The sequence below is a fragment of the Asparagus officinalis genome, chromosome 3, assembly GCF_001876935.1.
Source record: "Asparagus officinalis chromosome 3, Aspof.V1, whole genome shotgun sequence".
NCBI classification, from domain to species: domain Eukaryota; kingdom Viridiplantae; phylum Streptophyta; class Magnoliopsida; order Asparagales; family Asparagaceae; genus Asparagus; species Asparagus officinalis.
Genome location: NC_033796.1, coordinates 110754173 through 110760221, shown reverse-complemented (window position 1 = coordinate 110760221; position 6049 = coordinate 110754173).

Sequence of the window (6049 nt, the reverse complement as noted above, 5' to 3'; positions counted from 1 at the left end):
GAAAGATCATCAAAATTTACGTATCTACTTGGAAAAAGGTTCATTTGATAGATTTTTTGATATTTATCAACCAAAATAGGATTTCGAAGGAAACGTTCATAAAAGGAAAAATGAGATGCATTTTCTTCGCCCCTACTAAACCTAAATCTTTTAGGAACTAACATGATAATAGATAAAGATAATCCTATGATAATTTAGATGAGAATTAATCTCTAGATAACAAACATAAAATGATCTAAACAATGCTAGATCAAGAACCAACTCAGGATGATGTACCCTAGACAACTTTTACATAAGAGAAAACTGACTTTGAGAGATAGAAGGAGTTACTAAGCACTGGTATAGATAGGAAGGAGCTACGGTAGCAACAAGGATCTTCTCAGCTAAGGAACACTCAATCGACTAGAGAGGTCATGAAGGTCGACTGGTCGGAGCTCAAATCTAGGGTTTGAAGAGCCGATGAATTTTAGGATTTTAAGCATGGAAAAGGTTTTGGGTTTGGGTTGTATGAGCTAGGATAAGCAATATGAACAATGAGATATATCCTATATGATGAAATATATATGCAAGGATATATAAACTAATACAAGAGTAAGCAAAATGAACTAGATAGTGGATGATATAAATAATGAGCTATGGACAATGGGGACAAGAAATATATACATAAGATTAAGTGCGCCAAAGCAAACTCAAACACACGATATGATCACGGAGTTCGGACCTTCCGTCCTACGTCTCCGTTCCCCACTCCCAGAGAGAAATCCACTATCACAACCGGGTTTTATACGCTCACCCGAATAACGTTTACACCTTACAGTGTCGGTTTTCAACGCTCACCGAACAACGTTCACTCCTCACACTAGGTTTTCTAGTTCACCGAAAACTTCACAACACACTCGGTTTTCTAGCTCACCGAAAACCTTACAATCTCACAATGTAACAATAAATAATTTGTTCTCTCATACAAGGGGAGAACTCAATTAAGCACAACTCAAAGTTACAATCTCTCACAATCCTAATATACTACGTATGCAAATACAATAAGCTCAAGTGGGTGTGTGTAACAATGAGATAAAATCAAATCTAAACTCAATATAAAACTAGCTTTAATAGAAATGATAATCAACAAATAATTATAAATAAAAGCTAGAGTTGAGTTTAGGAAAACTCCTCTAGATGACAAGAGAGAGAGATGGATTATAGAGTTTAGAAAACTTCTCCAATAGATGACAAGATGGAGAGATGGAGATTGGAGCCCAAACAAGAAGATGATCTCCTCCACTTGTGAAAACAATCTTCAAACCAAACAAACACTAAAAACACACTTAAACCCTTGTTTAAAAACTTGTTTAAAACATTCTTGGATGCTTGATAGAACTGAGGAAAGAGGGGGTATTTATAGAAACCCCAAAGCCAAGAGAAAGCCAAGAAAAATACCAAAAAACCACCATGTAACGGCTCTGGAAACTAGTTGTTGGAACTAATCTAACAGAGGCGGTCGACCGCGAAAGTCTCTGGACTGCGTACGGTCGACCGCCACGGTCGACCGGGAGCCAACAAAACAAATTCTGAGTTCAGAACTCATGGCGGTCAACCGCGGCGGTCGACCGCGAACTGATACTCAGGAAAGTAGGTTTTGAAGGCTGAAATGCTGATTTAGAAACCCTGTTTAAAAATATCAAATAAATTCTAAAAAATGTAAAACTTTAGAAAATGATTGTAGATATGATAATAAACATGCTACAATAACTGGTTTCCAAAAAGGACTTCCCAAATGAAAAATATCATTGTTTTACAAAATAGGCCAAGACATGAAAGTGTAAACATGTGAATTTTGTCATTTTGGCGAAACTATGTTTTGAAACTTTGCATAATGATTATGTAGACTTAATAAAATATGTATATGATTATTGTTAAGTCTAAAAACTAAGAATACAATATTTTTACAAATACAATAGAAAATGAAACATATGAGTATATATATGAAAATATATTTGTTTCATATCTAAGTAGTTAAACCAAATCACAATAATAAATATGAAATATGTAATTTTATATTTGTAAACATGAAAACCCAAAACCATGCATGTATATATATATAACTATATATATACATAGAAACCAAATACGTGTGTGTATATGATATTGAGCTTAGAGTATCTAACGCACATAATATAAAACCTAAACTAAGTTACCCAAGATAGATCTTGATCTTCAATAAGCTCGACTTGGTACACTTGCGGATGAAGCTTGAACATGATCTTTAACTTTGAATTGCATAGGCTTCACTCCACAATTCCGTTAACCTCCATTGGATATGATCGTTGTGGCGCAATCCATCCATCCTCCAACTCGTTGTTTGCCTAGAATAAATACGAAAACACAAACACTAGACAAACAACATTAGATGTAAATTGTTTGCTAAATCACCATCAAAACAAGAAGGCCAGCAATCTCTCCATTTTTGATGATGACAAAAAATTTACAAAAAGGAATATATGCATGAAAGAAATGAACATATACAAGATAATACACATGCATATAAACAAGGAATTGTATACTCACAATATTTCTCCCCCTTTGACAACATCAAAAAGGGGACAAAATAGTGAAGAGAGCGAAAGCTCCCCCTATCAATAAGCATAGGTGAGTATCAAATATGTATAGGGATTGCTCCCCCTATCAAAAAGCCATATAGAATATAAGCAATAAAAGATCATGGTAAACATGTGAGCAAGCATAAAAAAATATGCTAAAAATCACTCACATTCAAGAGAAAATTAGAACATATATAAATATATCAAGATGAACATCTTGTCTCATATCAAAAAACATAAAAACCATGTATAAAAAAGATTTATGAAATCACAAGAAGGAAGACATGAGAATCATGTAAAAAGTTTTCAAATAAAAACAAATCAACTAATGAATTCATAAATCGCAAGTAAATCATATAAGAACATAAAACGAAATCATCATTGATTTTCAAAACTCAAGAGAGGTAATTATATCTAGCTATTGAGGTAGTATCAACCTATATAAATATTTTAACATCCGGTAAACAAGATTTGGGAATAAAAACCCAATAAATCCGGAGGGTTATATGAATACAAACCTCTTATCAAAATCAAAACAAATAATCATGAAAACAAAAGATTTGATCAACTAAAATTTTGTTTTCATAATCGAAAGATTTTAAGATATAATTTTCAAAACCAAGAAAAGGAAAAGTAAGAACACTAAAATTCTTAGTTTAAAAATTAAATTTGTTTTGGTACCTAAGAACTCTTGGTACCAAAAGATTTAGAGACATGACCCCTATCATTAAAGCTCAAAGCCCTTAGGTTATGAACACATTTGGGCGCATTTAGTGCACTAACACGGTCAAAGCAATAGTTACTCAAATGACCCTTCCGATTGCAATTTGTGCAATGAAAGAGATCCATTTGTTTTTGTGGACCATTATCTAGTGCACGGGAATCATTTGCAAATAAATATTTTCTTTTAAAATTATTTTGTAAATGAGAAACATTCTTAAATAATGGTCTATTTAGAACATATTGCAACTTAGAATCTTTTTGTATATCAAAACAAAATTTAGCAAGATGTCCAAACCTACCACAAACATCACATTTAAAAGCATGTGGTCTACTAGAAGTATTTGGCAAATGAGATCTCTTTTTCAAATCAAAACAATATTCTTCCAAACGACCAAAACGACCACAATTATCACATCTATACACATTAGCATGCTTATGATGAACAATGGGTGTATGTGTGTGTACATGTGATGAAGAAGCTACATGAGATGCACAAGGAGCATTGATATTTTTATGTTTGTGTGCATCATAGCAAAATTTAGCTAGATGGCCTTTACGGCCGCAAATAGAGCACTTGTAAACTTTGCTATATATGTGTGCATGATGAGTAGATGATGACTTAGACTTGGCACACATATCCATAAGCCTCTTATGATTATCAAAGCATATTTTCAAAGTTGAATCTAAAGATGAAATGCATTTTTTCATAAGATTCAAGTCTTCATTTTTAGGCACATATGCACTTTTAGAAGTAGAACATAAATAGTTATTTATAAAAGAAGCAGTATCATTTTGTATGTTCTTTACTTCTAACATGGCATTATCTTTTTCATGAATTAAACTAGCAATATTTGAAGTTAAAGAAACATGATCCAATTTTAATTTTTCATTATTTTCTTTAAGGATCACATTTTCATTAGAAATAGTTTCAAACTTAGATGCTAACAACTCATGATCGGATTTCAAATCCTCATGCTTGCTTTTTAAATCAATAAAACCATTTTGCAATTTCTTGTAGGCATGCAATAATCTTTCACTAGCACAAGAAAGTTCATCATTAGGTAAATTATTAATAGATTCGAACTCGCAAACCTCACTAGGGCTATCGCCTAGTGGCCGTGTGCATGAAGCTCCTTTAGAACTTGAAGCGGGATCTTCCAAAGCTTGTCGGATCGCCTCCAAGTCTCCTTGATGCGCTTCTATGAATTTCCATAATGTATAAGCGCTATCAAAAGAATCAAGCTTGTTAGACATAAATGAATCAAATGCATTTAATAAAAATTCTAACATAAGCTTGTTCATAATAAACATCTTTTTATCATGTTTGCTCCACTTGGATTTCTCCAACGTGGGTACAATATAAGATCAATCAATGACTTCCCATAAATCGATATTTTTAGATTGAACACATAATTTGAATCTAAAACACCATTGAGCATAGGGAAAAACTTTGAATTTAGGAGCAATACTAGAATCATAGCCTAAACAAGATGCATCATTCAAATCCATAATGTATATATGTGCAAGCAAGATACAAATAAAATCAAAACAAGATTAGCACAAAAAGATAACTTGGATCTTTAACTCAAGGTGATTAGACCTTAAATCAAAGAGCACCAAGCTCTGATACCAATTGTTAGACCCTAGAGGGGGGTGATTAGGGTCTTATGCTAATCTAATCTGATTATATGCCAATTAAAACTAATTAACAAGTTATCCTAGCAAGTATGAAATACAACAAGATATATGAGCTAGGATAAGCAATGTAAACAATGAGATATATCCTATATGATGAAATATATATGCAAGGATATATAAACTAATACAAGAGTAAGCAAAATGAACTAGATAGTGGATGATATTGAAATATATATGCAAGGATATATAAACTAATACAAGAGTAAGCAAAATGAACTAGATAGTGGATGATATTAATAATGAGCTATGGATAATGGCGACAAAAAATATAAATATAAGATTAAGTGCGCCAAAGCAAACTCAAATACACGATATGATCACGGAGTTCGGACCTTCCGTCCTACATCTCCGCTCCCCACTCTCGAGGAGAAATCCACTATCACAACCGGGTTTTCTACGCTCACCCGAATAATGTTTACACCTCACAGTGTCGGTTTTCAACGCTCACCGAACAACGTTCACTCCTCACACTCGGTTTTCTAGTTCACCGAAAACTTCACAACACACTCGGTTTTCTAGCTCACCGAAAACCTTACAATCTCACAATGTAACAATAAATGATTTGTTCTCTCATACAAGGGGAGAACTCAATTAAGCACAACTCAAATTTACAATCTCTCACAACCCTAATATACTATGTATGCAAATACAATAAGCTCAAGTGGGTGTGTGTAACAATGAGATAAAATCAAATCTAAACTCAATATAAAACTAGCTTTAATAGAAAAGATAATCAACAAATAATTATAAATAAAAGCTAGATAGAGTTTAGAAAACTTCTCCAATAGATGACAAGATGGAGACATGGAGAGTGGAGACCAAACAAGAAGATGATCTCCTCCACTTGTGAAAACAATCTTCAAACCAAACAAACACTAAAAACACACTTAAAACCTTGTTTAAAAACTTGTTTAAAACATTCTTGGATGCTTGATAGAACTGAGGAAAGAGGGGGTATTTATAGAAACCCCAAAGCCAAGAGAAAGCCAAGAAAAAGACCAAAAACCACACTGCAACGGCTCTGGAAACTA